Here is a 19,404-nt window from a genome sequence, read left to right on the forward strand (position 1 = left end):
ACTGCTGATATCAAAATCCCAACTGAGCTTTATTCATTTTGATTTATCCCATAACTAGACTCAATGTCTACAAGCAATGTAAACTGGAGAGTTGAACAATTAGCTACTGAACACTGTCCCCGAAGCTACTTTTCTCCCAGTTGTTTCTTGGTGTCATGATTATCAGAATAATTACTTCCTCTTTTTTAGTGTAATTGTAGCCATATCTCAGTGCCTGTGGCACAAATATTTAATAAAATGATATTGGGGGTCTTACAATTTGATTGCTGGGAAAACACAGCATCTGATCAAGCTTCTATAATAAAAGCATTAATTTTACGTATATAATATCTTGCCTGAAAGTTACAACAGAGAGAGCTTATAATTTCTGACAGGATTTTTCAAGTTGTATCTCTGAATACATTTTCAATGAAGGGATAAAAAGGTTTAAATTTGTGTTTTAGTCACTGTGTAAAAATGGGATAGAATCCTATCATACAAAGTTAGGTTCAGATGTCAATGCTGATGATGCCCCCCACACATAAGAATGTATGAAAAGGTTTAATACTCACTGAATAAGCTTTCTGGGCAGAACAGTGTGGCTATTGAGCAGATCCAAAATGACTTGAAAGAGCAGAGGAAAGAGACTGGCTTGGGCTTTTCACGGTGGTTAAGGATGGTGGCTTGGGGTGAGGGGTTGGGACACGGGGCTAGTGTGGCTTAAACTTCTTGCCAGAGGGAGCACTAAGCTTTCTTATCCACTTGCCCAGAGGAAGAGCAGAAGGTGAAGAGAGAGGAGCATAGCAAAAAGTCTTTATCAAGCAAACATAAAAAATGGAATGAGACTGTTGAAATCTACATATAGCATTCTATTCCTAATGAATATTTTAGGTTAACTTACTGATCATAATTTGCAAGTTTCCTAGTTGTTAACTAAAACTGATAATTTTTAAAAGATGAGATATTCATTAATATGGTTTATCAAATAGAAATAAATGATATGCAAGTTGTTATCTATAATGATGATTTGCCTATTTAATTTGTTTTGAGTGTTTGTTTATGGCCTCTGCTATACAGAGCAGAGGTTTTGACATTATAATCTGGCTAAAAGTCACCTGAGAATCTTGTAAAAACACATTGCTGGATATCATCCCCAGAGTTTCTGATTTAGTATGTCTGAGGTGGGGCCCAATAATTTGCATTTCTAGCAAATTCCCTGATGATGCCAATGCTCTTGGTCCAGGGACCACACTTTGAGAATGACCAATCTTGAGTTCTTGAATTTTAATAATTTGTTTCCCAGTATCTTGTTCTTTTGAGAAATTTTAGCTTTTTGAATGTGATTAGATGATAAGCTTGGGGTGTTCATATTAAGTCATACAGATGGCCAACAGACACATGAAAAGATACTCACCTTCACTTATTGTTAGACAAATGCAAATCAAAACTACAATGAGATATCACCTCACACAAGTCAGAATGGCCATCATCAAAAAAATCTATAAACAATAAATGCTAGAGAGGATGTGGAGAAAAGGGAACCCTCATATACTGTTGGTGGGAGTGTAAATTGATACAGTCATTATGGAAAGCAGTATGGAACAGGCACTTTGGAAAACAGTTTTTTAACGGTTCCTTAAAAAACTAAAAATAGAACTAGCATATGACCCAGCAATCCTACTCCTGGGCACATACCCATGGAAAACCATCATTCAAGAAAGATACATGCACCCTGATGTCCATAACAGCACTGTTTACAACAACCAGGATATGGAAGCAACCTAAGTGGCCATCAGTAGAGGAATGAAGAAAGAAGACAAGGTACACATATGGGCTTCCCAGGTGGTGCTAGTGGTAAAGAATCTGCCTGTCATTGAAGGAGATGTAAGAGATGTAAGTTCAGTCCCTGGGTCAGGAAGATCCCCTGGAGGAGGACATGACAACTCACTCCAATATTCTTTCCTGGAGAATCCCATGGACAGAGGAGCCTGGCAGGCTACATACAGTTCTTAGTGTCGCAGAGTTGAATATGACTGAAAAGACTTAGCATGCACACATTCCCACATATACAATGGAGCCATAAAAAGGAACTAAATAGGGTCATATGTAGAAATGTAGATAGACCTAGAGAGTGTCATACAAAGTAAAGTAAGAAAGAGAAAAACAAATACCATATATTAACACATATATGTGGAATCTAGAAAAAGTGTATAGATGATCTTATTTTCATAGCAGAAATAAAGGCACAAAGAGAAAAAAACGTATGAATACAAAGGCAAAAAGAGGGAGTGCATGGAAGTGGGATATTGGGATTACCATATATACACTTTGATACTATGTATAAAGTAAACAACTAATGAGAACATACTGTACAGCACAGGAAACTCTGGTTAATGCCCTGTGGTGACCTAAACGGAAAAGAAGTCCTAAAGGCTGCCTCATTTTGCCAAACAGGAGAAACTAATACAATATTGGAAAGCAATTATATGCCAATAAAAATTAATTTAAATTTTTTTTTAAAAAAAGCAAAAATATTTCAATGTTAAGAATTATTTGGTTACTTTGTAATGTAGGAAACTGATTTAAACATATTGTGACTTGGTAAGCCTTGCTCATTGCTTACTGATTCTCTTCTCACCCAACAGACAGAAGCATTTACACATCAGACACACTCTTTGCATGAATTACATCATCCAATTGGAAGGGAAGATTTAATTATTGTCACCAACAGACATGTTGTCACATGTTTCAACTCCATCTAGACCTGTGGACAATAGTAAAATATAAAAGATTTAATTAATAGAAATTGTTATAAGCAGATAGAATGTAATACATCAGAATATATTTATCATTTACTGATTATTAGCAGCAATTCACAATTTTTATCATCATAACAAAAAGTTACATGACAATTGGTTCATAGAAATCAGGACTAGGTTTGTAATATCAGATCCTTTTTTAAAATAAGTTTACTATTATTAAACAGCAACGTTTAGAGTCTGAGAAAGAAATATACAATTGGCATTTGAGCAAGGAGCATAAACAACAGAATCGGAATCTATGCTTTGGACCTAGTGTGTATATTTTAGGTCACTACACTCAACATTCAGATGTGTAGATTAGTCAAGAGGGGGCACATCATGTTGTTTTACCTAGAGATGGATTCGTAAAAAGCACTGGAACCAAACTTGGAAAGAATTGGAACAACTTCTCAGGTGAATCATTGTTGGGGAGTGGGGATTGAATGAGGAACAGGGTTATAAACGGGTTTCCTACAGGAGCGGCCTTCTGTCTCACCACTCTGGCTTCAAGCATCCTTCATCATATGGCACGGAAGGGTTAATGTATGCTTGAATTGCTAAGGAAATGAGCCAGACAGACTGGGTCCTGTGAGTTTCAAAGAGCAGGCACGCTGTCCTTCAGGTGTCATGGGGAGTTACCACAGTTTTAATAACACCGTGTTGATTCCCTCTCAGATTTCTTTCTCTACTCTTGTCAAATTAGGCTTTTTATTTTCTGTCCACTCCTCTGTTACCAGAGGAAAATATCTGTCTCTCCTCTGAATTAATAAAGGCATTTACTACTTGGGTTCTTACCTGTGTGTGTTGCAATAAAGGCCAGTAATATCCCTTAAAAGTTTTTCTTTTTTTAAATGTATATTTCCTGATTATTAGCATCTAACATAAAACCCAATAGCTAATAAATGATGAACACCTTGGTCAAATTAACATTATCTTAAAAATCTAGTGATTTAAAAATAAATTGAAAGATACATCTTCCCTTCTTTGTTTAATGTTCTCTGGATTTTTCACTCTGGTTTTGGTATGAACCTCAGGTTAGTATTGTCATCTGTTAAGGAAAAAATAAAGCAAGTAGTCCAACTTGTTATTTTCTGGGGAATCTTCCTTTACCCACAAGGTTTAGATATCTGTTGCAATAGTTTTACCGTCTGAACCACCAGGGAAAAGTATAGAACATGTACTGAAAAGAAAGGCTTTTAATCTGATGTTTTAATTAAATTTAAGATAGGAACATGTTTTTTCATGTTGTATAGGAGAATTCGCATTTGATTTTTCAAATATATTTTCTTACAGTGCAGATCAGATTTGTGTTAGAGTACAAAAATCTCAAGTCTTTTATGCAAATCTATTTCTACTAAAATATTAAATAATTACATATAATTTGTCTTTCAATAATAAGTTTCTAATTCTCAATCCTGACACAATCTACAATATGATAGGAAGAACTGTGTTCCCACTGAAAGCAGACTTAGTGATAAGAATGTTTGTTATTTTCCTAAATATAATCTGGGTAAGCAATAATATCAAGTTTGACTTGATAATAAAAACAAATCAATAATGTCAATGTCATAGATTTAAGCATCATGGGTCAAAAGATGAATTCATTTCCAGTTTTGCTGCTTCTAGCCTGATTTCTTCACCAATTTTTGCCAGAAAATTCTTACCTGAGAACACAGTTCTTTTTCCTTGATCAGCATTTTCAGTATTTAAACATTGCCAAAAAGATAACATCAAAAATTTCTTTCATGTCATATAAAGTTCTTCACAATATGGCTTCTACCTCTCTGTCAGTCTCATCTCTCACCCTTTTCTGTCTCCTTGTACTTATAACTGAAAAATACTGAACTGCTTCTCTTTCAACAAAGAGCATGCTCTTCCCAAATTCCTTTCCAAGGAGCATCTTACCACTTCCATTTGAAATCTTTCTACATGAACCAACTTAGATATTTCTTACTCACTTTTTCTGTTTCAGTCTAAAATTTTCTGTTTTGTTTTGCCTTCTGAGGAACATTCTCGGACTTTCACTAACAGAGTAGTGCTTCTTTGTTTCCACGGTCTTAGTACAAATAAGTATCTCAAATTTTGGTAAATTTAATATGAAATGCAGAAATCTGATTATCTGTTTTTCTATAGGTTATGCTGTGAGAAAATTCTCTATGATTTTATCATATTCCTGCATGATCCAGATCTAAACAAATAGCATTGTGAGAATGGTCACATATCAGTCAGCCATGGAAACTAGATATTTTGCCTTTCCAAAGATAAAATCTCCCTCTTTAGAGATGCCTTCTCTCTCTCTCCTTCCATGGGAATTCGTTTAATGTGAATCTCTTTCTCTGGGGGAGAGGATGGGAAGGGTGCCAGCAGTCTATAAAATATGAAAGTCTCCTAATTTGGAAATCCTTACCCTATAATGCAGACCCACTCCATGCACAGATTAAACACTGACCTTCATCCTCTTGCTCTATGGGGATAGTGGCTTTGACAACCAGAGCTAGAGTATTGCTCTTATCACTGATTTTTACTGTGACTAATAAGACACCTGTGTTTCTGACCCAGGGTCTGGTGTTCCTCAGCATACACACATGAAACACTGGCAGGTTAACTTGTCAGCTTGCAAGCGGGGTAAAATCTCAGATCCTCCTCAGTTTCTTACTTTATAAGCTCAATACCTGAGTAGCACCTTGCATGTAGTGAATTCTTAATAAATGTATATTAAATGAATGATTGGGCTGGTCAGTGAAGGGTAGAGGAACACTTTCAATGATATGGCCAATATCAGTAAAAATTGTGAATGATATTGAAATTGACTATAAAGATTTTGATGTATGTATCTAGCACACCCTTCTGGGATATCTGCATATTTCATTGTCGACAAACTATTTTATTAATCTGTACTGAAAACTGATAGTAATGCAAATGAAAACTCTTTATCCATAGAAAAGCAAACTAAATTTGTCTGGTGAATACGCACCAGTTTTACATCCATTTGTAGATTCATGTCAGCATTGTAGGCTGCCGAAATTGCCTATAGTGTATACTGCCTACATTCATACTTATGTTTGTTCAGATTTTCCTTTGAATTGATTTTAACATCTTAATAAAAAAATCTTGGATGTGTGTTCACTTTATAGTTAAAGTTGCATCAATTAAGTTATGATAAAGTTATACTAAAGTTAAATTTTGAAAAGTATCCCTAATACCAGTGATACAGGCTTTTCTGTGTGTGTGTCAGTGTATGTGTATGAAAGAGCTATTCTATTTCTCTGTTTTAGACTGTCTCCATTTTTTTCCTTTGGCATTTTCCAAACCTACAGATCACAGAGTGTCTATAATCACTGCAATACTTAGACTACCTTGTGGTTTTCATATGTGCTGTAGATTTTGTAATATTTAAATTGTTTTGGGAAAAATACATGGTAAAGTAAACAAAGTGACCTACAAATCTGACCAACCCATTGCATTATAAATCAGAATAATATAGATTTTAGGTTTGTAAAATAAATAAATGAACATTCATGATACTTTTTAAAACGGAGTCTAAGTATAGCCAGCAAAGGAATAGAAAATATCTAGGTAGAATGAATCATAGCCATGCCTTGACATGACTGAGCACCCAGAAGGCATGAATGTTTGAACGGCTGCTGAGAAGATTCACACTGCTGGCTGCAAATCTTGCCAAAAGCAAACTTATTTCCAGGAAATTATGAAGTTCTTTATCCCAATTCCCCTTAAATAAAACAGTGGAAAGAATGTTTTCCAGAAAAATTGGTACTCAGAACATGAAATTAAGATAGAAAGCCCTTAATCACTATCGCTATACAGACAGATCCTTCTATTTATAAGAAGTAAATCCAATAGAAATAGAAATTCAAGTATACAGAAAAATATTATATTGCAAAGCAAGAGAAACAAACAATAACTACTTTAAAAAAAATAACTAGTAAATTTATTCAAATTTCATGGTTTTTCTTTTTTTTTCCTTAACTAATGTCCTTGAGTTCAGGATCCAATTCAAGATTTCAGACTGCATTTAGGTTTGTTTCTCCTTAGTCTCCTTTCAACTGGGAAAGTTTCTCATTCTGCCATGTCCTTGGCACATTTAAAAAGTTCTAGTCTGGAATTTTATAGAATGTCCCTCAATCTGGGAGTGTGTGATGTTTTTTCATGGTTAGATTGCTAACTATGAATAGTAATGTTTTATTGGAATGAATACCAGAGGGGTGACGTCACTTCGGTTCATTACATCAGCTGTTGCATCATGATGATGTATTTTCTTACTGGTGATGTTTACCTTGACTGCTTGTCTACGGTGATGTTTCCCAGGTTCCTTCACCATGTAGTTAGTACTGCTCTCTTTGTAATTGGGAAGGTAAATATTTTAAGAGAGGTAACTTGAGTCTATGCAAACATCCTATTTTCTCATAAAACTTTGATTCTATTTTTTAGCACCTATCGCTAAATCTTGCCTGTAAGCCAATGCTGCTGAGGACATCTACTTGGCCATTTTCTATTTTCCTCAGTCTTTCTATGTGTATTGATTGGAAGTATTCTCTTAAGAGTTGCCCCTTCTCACTCATTTGTTTATGTAATCAATTATTTAGGAATATTTTAATCTTTGAGTTATGATTCAATACTGTCAAAAATTATTTTTTGCTCAAATGATTCCAGCTATGGCCATTTGGAGCTCTTCTGGATTGGCTTCTGTGCCTTCCAGTTTATCTTTGCATTTTAAAAAAATTTTTGGTAGGCAGGTGGGGGTGGTGTTTCAGCACAATGATATACTCCAGTACTCCAACATTATTTTATATTTTTCCTTGCCTCAGCCTGAAATCAATCACTTTTCTAAAGAACCTTGGTCTGCTTCTTAGGATATGAAAAATATCTTTTTAAAACTTACTAATTTGGAGGCTAATTACGTTACAATATTGTAGTGGTTTTTGTCATACATTGACATGAATCAGCCTAGTAAAAATAAATGAAAAAAATAAAATAAAAAGATATTTAAGTGGAAAAAAAAACTTACTAATTTTATAAATGATCTTCAAGGCTTTATGCAGGAATTTCCTAGTATTTCATAATTGTTCATGATTTTATTGAGATATTCCTGTATGTTTTCATTAGAAAACAATATAAGTAGAGTAATACAAATGAGAAGATACCTGATTTTATGTGGTGGTCTTCTATAAAATAAGAAAACAAAAAAACTTTTGTTTTCTTAAAAACAACAGCAATGAAGAAAAATAAAGAAATTGCAAGTTTACAGAAGAGCAGTCAATATCTATTGAATTCTAACCTATAAAGAGTACTGTGGGAAGTGCTGTAATAAGCAAAACGGTGGCCCCTGCCCTTAAGAAGTTGTGTTGCCACAGTGAGACCAGGTAATCATTTAATAAACAAACAAGTGCTAGGATACTATGGGATCACATAAGTCACATGTTACATTGTTCTCAATGTATACAACATTTCAACATCATATTTTTCCTTCAATTACTTTTATTAGATCTCTTCTCCTATGGAAGAACACCTGCACTTTTTAAGCATCACCTAAAATCCAATTCTTTCAAGAATTTTTCCATTATGAGTTCATCTGTTCCCAAGATACATACCGAACATCTACCATTTGTAAAGCAAAGAGGACAAGATGGCAACTAAGATATCTTCCTTGACTTTAAGGAATGTTTAACTCATAGGGACCAATCCTTTTGACCTCTCAAGTCCATGTTGCTTCATTTTTTTTTAATTCTGAAAATACCTATCCAAAGTAATAAGCCTGTGAGAATAGGCATGACATTTTCTATTTGCATTATTTTCTACTTAGTCCATGTAGGTTTACTTCATCTCATCATCTTAGAGATTTAATTTGCTTGAGTGAAAGGTCAATATCATCTCTTTTATCCTCACAGCATTGACCAGTGGTAGTTAGCTAATAGATGGATAAAAATGCTAATTATCATTTTCAACATCAAAGGCATTAGTAAACAGAATGTAAATCTGCTGGATTCAAAGAGCTGTCCTAATTTTCTATTTGCTAAACTGTTGACAACACTTCATGGGGTTGCCATGAGGATGAAATGAGCTACATATCACGTAACATTCGGAAAAGAATTTAGAACATAGTAAACATTTGATGTTATTAATTTTTAACATGAATTTATGAGCAGCATTAATATTATATGTGATAAAGAGCACAGCCTGTTTATGAGTACGGAAGAGGAGAGTAATACGGTCAGGTGTGGAAAACGGAAGTACAATCATGGACCAATGCCAATGTCACACTACTTGACTGTTCTGTCTCTGTTCAACATTCTCACAGGTTTAATTTTTCTTGTTGCAACAGTGTTTGAAGAATGGACTTTTCAAGTAAAATTATTTTTATGAGCTCCATTAAGTTAGTGAGGTCAGTTTTGTTATGCTCACCCAGTGAAGGCAAATGCCTTCACTTTCTAGGATCCTCTCAGTATTAAGGGTTTGGACCTTTAGGAAACATCAATTTTCAAAGATGTACACAACGGCATTCAAAATTAAGCAACTTTAAATTATTATTATTTAATGCTAAGAGATACAAGTACTTATGACTGATACATAAAGTATGAAGAACATCTACTAACTACCTAATTTATAATAAGTAAGCAAGAAATTGGATTCATTTGTGTAATCTTCCTTCATTCCATCACTTGCCTCTTTTTTCAAAAAGGACTGACTCCCTGAATTGTGTGTTTATTACTTCATCGTTTTCCCTCAAATGTTTAAAATTAAATTTGTATGCCTTAATTTGTCCAACTTTGCACATTCTTTGTTATTGTATAAATGAACACATACTGTATATAACTCAGTTCCTCAGAATAATGTCAAAACTTATGCATTTGTTTATCTGCAACTATATTTTATGCATTTTACTGCTGTAAAAAAGTCTAATGTATGAATATACCACAGTTTTTTCACAACTAATGCTAGAAATTTTGGTTTTCAAGGTGTTTTCAGTATTTTTTTCAGCTTTATTGCATATGATTTTAGTATTCATAGATAAGAGTTTTATTGTAAATGTGTTGACTCCATATTGTAAGGTTAAATTATCCATACCTTAAACTTAACCATAGAATTTGTTGCTGTTGTCCAGTCACTAAGTCATGTTTGACTCTGCAATCCAATGGACCACAGCACACCAGGCTCCTCTGTCCTCCACCATCTCCCAGAGTTTGCTCAAATTCATGTACATTGAGTCGGTGATGATATCTAACCATCTCATCCTCTGTTGCCCCCTTCTTTTGCCTTCAATCTTTCCCAGCATCAGGGTCTTTTTCAATGTGTCAGTTCTTCATATCAGGTGGCCGAAATATACCATAGAATACCGAATTATTTAATTCAGGGTACCAATTTACAGTGCAAAAAATATTTCTGTTACTCCTCATTCTTGCCATCAGCTTTCAAGTTTTTTCAATACGTGAGGTGTGAAATTACACTTTGTACTGTTTGAAATTTACAGTTAACTATTATTTAGTAATGATATAATGTTTCTTATGTTTATTGGCCAGTTAGAATTCCTTTTCTCTGAAACGATGTTTTGCATTTTTGATTTATGCAGGAATTTGATATGTTGAGTCATCCTATCTATAAATAAACTATATTTCTTCACTTATTTTAATTTTTAAAAATGTTTTTCAATAACATTTCATAATTTCTTATATAAAGATTTTACACATCGTTTCGATTTATTTGCAGGTTTTCTGCTCAGGAATATACTTCATGGAAGGTATTTGACTACCGCCTCAAATTCTTTAAGTCTTTTCTGGTGGCTGAGCTGGTAAAGAATTAGCCTGCAATGTGGGAGACCTGGGTCCTATCCCTGGGTTAGGAAGATGCCCTGGAGAAGGGAATGGCTACCCACTCCGTTATTCTGGCCTGGAGAATTCCATGGGCTGTATAGTCCATGGGGTTGCAAAGAGTCCGACATGACTTAGCAACTTTCACTTTCAATTTCTTTAAGCTATTCCAGTCTTTTTCATCATAATGAGTAATTATAATTTTATCAAAATTTTCCATTTTTAACTTTTCACATTTATTTGCATAATCTTATCAAAACGTCACTTTTATATTTGTAGTACAATTTGTCCCTTTCTATTTGTCTGATTATCTGTTATTTGTTCCACTTCTTCCTAGAAATTAGTCTTGAAAGTTTGTCAACTTTATTGACCTTTTCAAAGGTCCTATACTTTGATTTTGTTGATCTTCTACTTCTTACTCTATTAATATATGATGTTCAATATTTCTTTCCTTCTAAATCTTTAGACTATTCCTCTCCTTTCCTCTAATTTCCTTACTTGTATGTTTCTCTTATTATTTCCATCCTTTTATCTTTTTCTAAAATTTATTAATAGATGGGATCAATGTTTTCATTTTTAAATCAATTTTGATGAATTCTAGAAATTCAACATGTATTATTTCCATTGTCATTCAGTTCAACATATTTTCCAGTACTCTATTATTAGTTTTCCTATCTTCTACAAGTTCCTGTGAAAAATGAGTTCACTTCTATACATTCTGATTTTATAGTTTATTCTGTTTTGTTTTATTTAAGTCTTCTATAACCTTTACTGATTTAATTTTTCTTCATTTATCAATTACAGGGAGAATTTGGTAATAATAATTTATTATGGCAGTGGATTCAACTTTTATTAATATCTGCCAAATTTTATGTATTTTTTCAATATTGTTTAATGCATCAAAGTATGTAACTATTATATACTTCTGATGTATTGAAACATGCATTGTCAGTTGGTGGGTCTATCTTCAAGTTTAAGGGGAAGCCACACTTCTAGAGGGCTGCTCCCAGCCAATACCTGTATAGCTGGGGTGCACTGGCTGTTGGCCAACTTCTGTGAAACACAAGGTTTTACTGATAGGCAACTCCTCGTTGGCCAAATCTTTTTATACCTGTTCTTCAGTCTGAGTCTCTTACTACTCAATTTTCTTTCTTTTTTCCTCTCCTTCAATAGAGTCATATAGGCTTTATGAAATTTTTTATACCTTTTCTTATTCCCTCTCTTTCACTTTTCACACTTTTTCCCAAAACATTCTCTTTCACATCTAATCCCATTTTTGACATCTGCTTTTCAGGGCAGCGATATGTGTATCATCTCTTTTTCATGTTTCTATTTCTCTTCTCTTTGCATCTCTCTGCTAGATTATTTCTCTCATTACATTCTCTTTCCCACTATTTCATTATAAGATACACAGCCTATGTCTTTATTTTCAATGATAACAGTAAAAATTGCAATGCATATTTAATTATAAAATATAAACTTGATTATTTTGAAGTCATATAATATATTGCTGTTGTTATCATATACTTGGAACAATGAATGAGATATATCTCACAATGATATATCAAACTGGATTTCTTTTTCTTTTTTTTTTTCCCCCCTACTTGGACTTTGTTTAGTTTTCTAAGTCTGTAGATCGATGGCTTTTCAGTTCAGCTCAGGTGAGTTCAGTCACTCAGCTGTGTCCGACTCTTTGCAACTCCATGAATCGCAGCATGCCAGGCCTCCCTGTCCATCACCAACTCCCGGAACTATCCAAACTCATGTCTATCAAGTCGGTGATGTCATCCAGCCATCTCATCCTCTGTCATCCCCTTCTCCTCCTGCATCAGGATCTTTCCAATGAGTCAACTCTTCGATGAGGTGGCCAAAGTATTGGAGTTTCAGCTTTAGCATCAGTCCTTCCAATGAACACCCAGGACTGATCTCCTTTAGGATGGACTGGCTGGATCTCCTTGCAGTCCAAGGAATGCTCAAGAGTCTTCTCCAACACCACAGTTCAAAAGCATCAATTCTTCGGCGCTCAGCTTTCTTCACAGTCCAACTCTCACACCCATCCATGACCACTGAAAAAAACAGCCTTGACTAGACAGACCTTTGTTGGCAAAGTAATGTCTCTGCTTTTTAATATGCTATCTAGGTTGGTCATAACTTTCCTTACAAGGAGTAAGCATCTTTTAACTTCATGGTTGCAATCACAATCTGCAGTGATTTTGGAGCCCCCCCAAAATAAAGTCTGACACTGTTTCCACTATTTCCGCATGTTTTTCCCATGAAGTGATGAGGATGCTTAGTTTTCTGAATGTTGAGCCTTAAGCCAACTTTTTCACTTTCCTCTTTCACTTTCATCAAGAAGGTTTTTAGTTCCTCTTCACTCTCTGCCATAAGGGTGATGTCATCTGCATATCTGAGGTTATTGATATTTCTCCTGGCAATATTGATTCCAGATTATGCTTCTTCCAGCCCAGTGTTTCTCATAATGTTCTCTGCATATAAGTTAAATAAGCAGGGTGACAATATTCAGCCTTGACATACTCCTTTTCCTATTTGGAACCAGTCTGTTTTTCCATGTCTGGTTCTAACTGTTGCTTCCTGACCTGCATACAGTTTTCTCAAGAGGCAGGTCAGGTGGTCTGGTATCCCCATCTCTTTCAGAATTTTCCACAGTTTATGGTGATCCACACAGTCAAAGGCATTGGCACAGTCAATAAAGCAGAAATAGATATTTTTCTGGAACTCTCTTGCTTTTTCGATGATCCAGCAGAGGTTGGCAATTTGATATCTGGTTCCTCTGCCTTTTCTAAAACCAGCTTGAACATCTGGAAGTTCACAGTTCATGTTTTGCTGAAACCTGGCTTGGAGAATTTTGAGCATCACTCTGCTAACGTGTGAGATGAGTGCAATGTTGTGGTAGTCTGAGCATTCTTTGGGATTGGAACGAAAACTGACCTTTTTCAGTCCTGTGGTTACTGCTGAGTTTTCCAAATTTGCTGGCATATTGAGTGTGGCACTTTCACAGCATCATTTTTCAGGATTTGGAATAGCTCAACTGGAATTCTATTACCTTCATTAGCTTTGTTCACAGTGATGCTTTCTAAGGCCCACTTGATTCTGCATTTCAGGATGTCTGGCTCTAGGTGAGTGAACACACCATCGTGATTATCTGGGTTGTGAAGATCTTTTTTGTACAGTTCTGTGTATTCTTGCCACCTCTTCTTAATATCTTCTACTTCTGTTAGGTCCATACCATTTCTATCCTTTATCAAACCTATCTTTGCATGAAATGCTCCCTTGGTATTTCTAATTTTCTTGAAGAGATCTCTAGTCTTTCCCATTCTGTTGCTTTCCTCTATTTCTTTGCATTGATCGCTGAGGAAGGCTTTCTTATTTCTCCTTGCTATTCTTTGGAACTCTGCATTCAAATGGGAATATCTTTCCTTTTCACCTCTTCTTTTCCCTTCTCTTCTTTTCACAGCTATTTGTAAGGCCTTCTCACAAAACCATTTTGCCTTTTTGCATTTCTTTTCCTTGGGGATGGTCTTGATCCCTGTCTCCTGTACCATGTCATGAACCTCCATCCATAGTTCATCAGGCACTCTGTCTATCAGATCTAGTCCCTCACTTCCACTGTATAATCATAAGGGATTTGATTTAAGTCATACTTGAACGGTCTAGTGGTTTTCCCTACTTTCTTCAATTTAAGTCTGAATTTGACAATAAGGTGTTCATGATCCAAGCCACAGTCAGCTCCCATTCTTATTTTTCACTGACTGTTTAGAGCTTCTCCATCTTTGGCTGCAAAGAGTATAATCAATTTGACTTCAGGTTGACCATCTGGTGATGTCCATGTGTAGAGTCTTCTCTTGTGTTGTTGGAAGAGGGTGTTTGCTATGACCAGAGCATTCTCTTGACAAAACTCTATTAGCCTTTGCCCTGCTTCATTCTGTACTCTAAGGCCAAATTTGCCTGTTACTCCAGGTATTTCTTGACTTCTTACTTTTGCATTCCAGTCCCCTATAATGAAAAGGACATCTTTTTTGGGGGGTTAGTTCTAAAAGGTCTTGTAGGGCTTCATAGAACCATTCAACTTCAGCTTCTTCGGTGTTACTGGTTGGGGCATAGGCTTGGATTACTGTGATATTGAATGGTTTGGCTTTTAGCAGTTTTGAAAAATTCATCACATCAAATACTATTTCCACTCAAATTCTGTCTTATCTTTCTGTAACTTTGTGTAGACATACTTTAGATTGTCTTGTTTTATACTCTATATCTTTTCATTTATCTCTTGTATGCCTCATCTCTTTATCTTTCTGGGCTGCATTCTAGGAAATAATTCAAATTTATATTCTGATTTATTGAATATTTAGCTAATTTTGTTAATGTCAAATCTATTGATCTTTAAATGTATATTGTTGCATTTTTTACTTCTACGAGCTCTATTTAGATCTATTTTTTATCAGTTAGGTCAATTTTTATGATTTTCTGCTGTTTACTTATATTTTTAATCCCCATTCTTTATCTAATAGTTCTAATATGTATAGTCTCCATGCATCTGATACTGCTGTTTATGGTTTCTCTCATTTATAGTGTCTTGTTCTTTGTGTTTTGTAACTTTTGCCATACTTTTGTGGTTTTTGAAAATTTGTGGGAGTTACCTGAGGTTTGCATTGAAGGCAGGCATGTAAGCTTCTGCTCTGGAGACCAGTAGGCAGTTCAGTTCAGCCGCTCAGTCATGTCTGACTCTGCAACCCCATGAACTGCAGCACGCCAGGCCTCCCTGTCCATCAGCAACTCCAGGAGTTTACTCAAACTCATGCCCATTGAGTCGGTGATGCCATCCAGCCATTTCATCTTCTGTCATTCCCTTCTCCTCCTGCCCCTGACCCCTCCCAGCATCAGTAGGCAGAGATGACCTCAAACTATAATAATTCATTTCATTGTCTCACATAGGAGACTGATCCAAAATACCTATTTTCGGGTTTGAGGAGCTTGAAAGGGACTGTTGAGATTCCTTTGCCGCCTGATTTGGTTGTGACAATAATGTCTTCTTTGTCATTTTGACTTGTCCCACTTGACATACTGTTTTACCTGCAGACATCCATTAGGCTGTCAGGAGGCTTTTATGTCCACAAATTGTCAAACCTATGTCAAAGTCTCTGCTTGAGACCCCTCAGGCCACCAAGGTAATATGAAAAAATGCTGCATAATTTTTGAATGTCAGATTATAGTTACAGTTGTTCAGGAGACACGGCTTTCTTCCCTCCACTAAGCACCAAGGCAGGGATTTCCTCATTTGGAAGAAACCATGGGTTTCACTCTAGTTCACCGTTTAGGTCTCTTCTACTTATGTACTTACTTAGGTAGCCTTTGGTTTTGACTTTTTTCTGCTACCCAAGAGGAAAAAAAAAAACAAGTTCAAGTTTCCCAGGTTTGGCAAATGCCAAGGTACCCTCTACAAAATCAGTTTCTACTCTAAGTTTCTCCTCTGACTCACTTTCCCCTCCTCTTATGACTCTGCTTTCCTCCTCCAGTGTCTGAGAAATACCTAACTCACATAAGGGTATTCGTGTATTCCAGGTGTGCAATATCTAATCCAATACTTAATTGTTATCAGTAGACAGGTCTTCCAGGCTCTTAGATAACACAGTGTGAGAAATGGAAGTCTCATCTATGTTCCAGTGGAGGGTGGGGTGCTGGGGGTTGCTGAAATGAGGTTGTTGTTGCCAATTTGACACTGAGAGAAAACACATTTCTAAACAGTCAGGACTGAGATATTAGATGACAAACTAGCCAGGCTCTTTCCACTGCTACCTGCTCCTACACAGTGTTTACTTAAAATCTTAGGCAACAATGTGAAATTTTTATTTTCAGAATCTGTCTTGTTATGAAATACATGTTTTCTTCTGCTCTGGACCACTTTGTGTGGGAGTAGCTTCTTTCCACTTCATTCCTCATGTGTGCTTTGGTTAAAAAAATAAAAATAAAAAACAGATTAGAGAGGAAGGCTTGTGAGTGGATGTTTTGTCTTTACTGAAATAGAGGGAAACCTGCTGAAATAATACCATGCAGAGAACACGACGTCTCCAAATACTTTCCAAATTGTTAATAGTAGAAGAGAAGTAGTCAAAAGGGTTTATATCATCTATTAAAGACCCTCATGATCTTTTAAATGCCTCATAGGCTTAAAGTAAGTATCTAAACAAAGTAACCCCAGTAAAGAACCAGGGGATCCCTATAAATAGTCATGGAAAAATATGTAGTTCTATCCATTAATAAAAAAAATACTTTTCCACTAGGCATTATTTTAAATGGACATTATGAAAGACACTGATATTATCTTTCCAATCTTCTTCACTGGATTATGATTTCCTTTTTTAAAAAGGACTATGTTGCATGTGCGTTTTAAGTCACTTCAGTCATGTCCAACTCTCTGCAACCCTATGGACTGCAGCCCACCAGCCTCCTCTACCCATGGGATTCTCCAGGCAAGAATACTGGAGTGGGTTGCCATGCCCTCCAGGAGATCTTCCAGACCCACGGATCAAACCGAGGTCTCCTGGGTCTCCTGCAGTGGCAGATGGATTCTTTACCACTAGCACCACCTGGGATGCTCTAGTATGAACATAGAAAGGCCTATTAAAATTGCTTAGGTTTAAATTACATTTAGTATATTTAAATTAAAACCAAAATCACCTAAGCTTTAACTTATTAATATTTTCCATTTACAGATGTAGTCAGTTTTATATAAAAAAGGCCATAATTTTCACTTCTCTGATAAATGCTTGGTTTATCAAGTTCAACTGATTAAAATTGCTTAAAAACTAGTCTCATTTATAAATGTATCTGTACTCTCTTGAACATACTAACACAGCATTTTAGATTAATACATTTGATTTTTAAAAAAAGCATTTTAAGTGACTAACAGGGCAGCCATAATAATCTAACAAACAAGTTCACCCTGGGTCTTAAGCAACTTTTATGAATCAGATAACTCAAACTGATAAAGGTACTAGATCATTTTCTCTTACATTGTTAAATGCTATTAACCAATGCTTCAAATTCTTACACTCTCCAAATTATAATCAAAAGTCTGAAACTGATTTTAAGAACATTAAAATAACAATACTGATGGATTATCCAAAAATATTAATGCTTTGGATTTTGATTAGTATATCATAGCTTATATTTACATCCTTTTTTGTGTGTGTGAAGTCATTTGTTCACTAAAAAGAAGTCAGTTTTACTAAGTTAGACAATCTGAAGTTGCAGGGTGATAACTGGGCCAGCCACAAGGTTACCTGGACTTCCCAGGTGGCACCATGTTAAAGAATTCGCCTGACAATGCAGGAGACGAGGGTTCAATCCTTGGTTGAGAAGATCCCCTGGAGTAGGCAATGGCAACCCACTCCAGTATTTCTGCCTGGAAAATTCCATGGACAGAGGAGCACGGCAGGCTCCAGGTCCACGGGTTCTCAAAGAGTCGACACGACTGGGAATTAGGCACATACACACAAGGTTACCTAGAAGTTGGGGACTCAAATTTAGAACCTGAAACTGGGCAGTACATACTCCCATATGGATATCCACAGCTCCTTTTGTAGAAGACTTACAATTGCTATGTCAAGTAGAAATTCCATGCCAAGATTTTAATATGGGGTGAGTCTTATATCCACCTTATTTGCCAATTTTCTTAACTATTTTGTTGGATTAAATTAATTTCTTTATTAACTAAATACATCAATCACTGTTCCATACTCAATTTACATCTAATTTGTATTCAGTGATGGTTTGAAAATCATTCCTTGATAGTGTTATCATATAAAATACTGAGTAGGCAATTAACTTTAACTTCCAGATTAACAGCAAATAATTTTAAGTACATTTTATGCTATACTTGGAATCTCGTTATACTAAAATATTATTTATTATCTCTCTGAAATTCAAATTTAATTGGGTATCCTGTATTTTTATCTGCTAAATTTGGCAGCCCTTATCCTCAACATAAGATTTCTGGAAGTTATTGTATAAGATTTACTTTTATTAATATTAAGTTATTCTCTTACCTTTTCTATAGACTCATGGAGGTTAAAACTCTGTTATTCCTCCCCCTCACCTTCTGGAAAAATACATGGCCTCAAATAGATGTTCAGTGAAAATTTGTTTATGAAGCCTTCTTCTGAGAATTTAATTTTACTGTCAGTTAGGATCAGTTAGGAAATTGTACAAGTGTCAGGATGGCTGATAATGAGTCTATAGGGAAAAAAGAAAATACATGAAGTTACTGAAAGGTATGATGTGCCTTCAGACCCACTCGTGCGGTAGCATAATGTCACATGGAGGACAGGTACATACATTTGTATGTTCAGTCAGTTCAGTCACTCAGTCATGTCTGACTCTTTGCAACCCCATGGACTGCAGCATGCCAGGCTTCCCTGTCCATCACCAACTCCCAGATCTTTCTAAAACTCATGTGCATCAAGACAGTGATAGCATCCAACCATCTCATCCTCTATCATCCCCTTCTCCTCCAACCTTTGAAAATCTTTCCCAGCATCAGGGTCTTTTCCAGTGAGTCATTTTTTTACCTCAGGTGGCCAAAGTATTGGAGTTTCAGCTTCAGCATCAGTTTGTCCAATGAACATTCAGGATTGATTTCCTTTAGGATAGACTGATTGGATCTCCTTGCAGTTGAAGGGACTCTCAAGAGTCTTCTCCAACACCACAATTTGGCTAATACAGTATTGCTACTAAGTGAGCACTGAAGACCTATTTTGAGCAAGTTTGCTGCTGAGCTATTCAAG

The 19,404-nt window shown here is 35.7% G+C and overlaps 1 long non-coding RNA gene across 1 annotated transcript in view; it reads right to left on the reverse strand.

Moving 5' to 3' along the window:
* LOC136162920 (uncharacterized) overlaps positions 1–4,591 on the reverse strand; it is a 32,904-nt gene extending 28,313 nt beyond the window's left edge. The window contains exons 1-2 of the long non-coding RNA XR_010662175.1: positions 4,445–4,591; positions 2,641–2,743 (exon numbers count right to left, since the gene is read on the reverse strand). This is a non-coding gene — a long non-coding RNA (uncharacterized lncRNA). The remainder of the gene's footprint in view (positions 1–2,640; positions 2,744–4,444) is intronic.
* Positions 4,592–19,404: the final 14,813 nt, after the last annotated feature.

This window comes from Muntiacus reevesi, chromosome 3 (assembly GCF_963930625.1).
Source record: "Muntiacus reevesi chromosome 3, mMunRee1.1, whole genome shotgun sequence".
Lineage (NCBI taxonomy): Eukaryota > Metazoa > Chordata > Mammalia > Artiodactyla > Cervidae > Muntiacus > Muntiacus reevesi.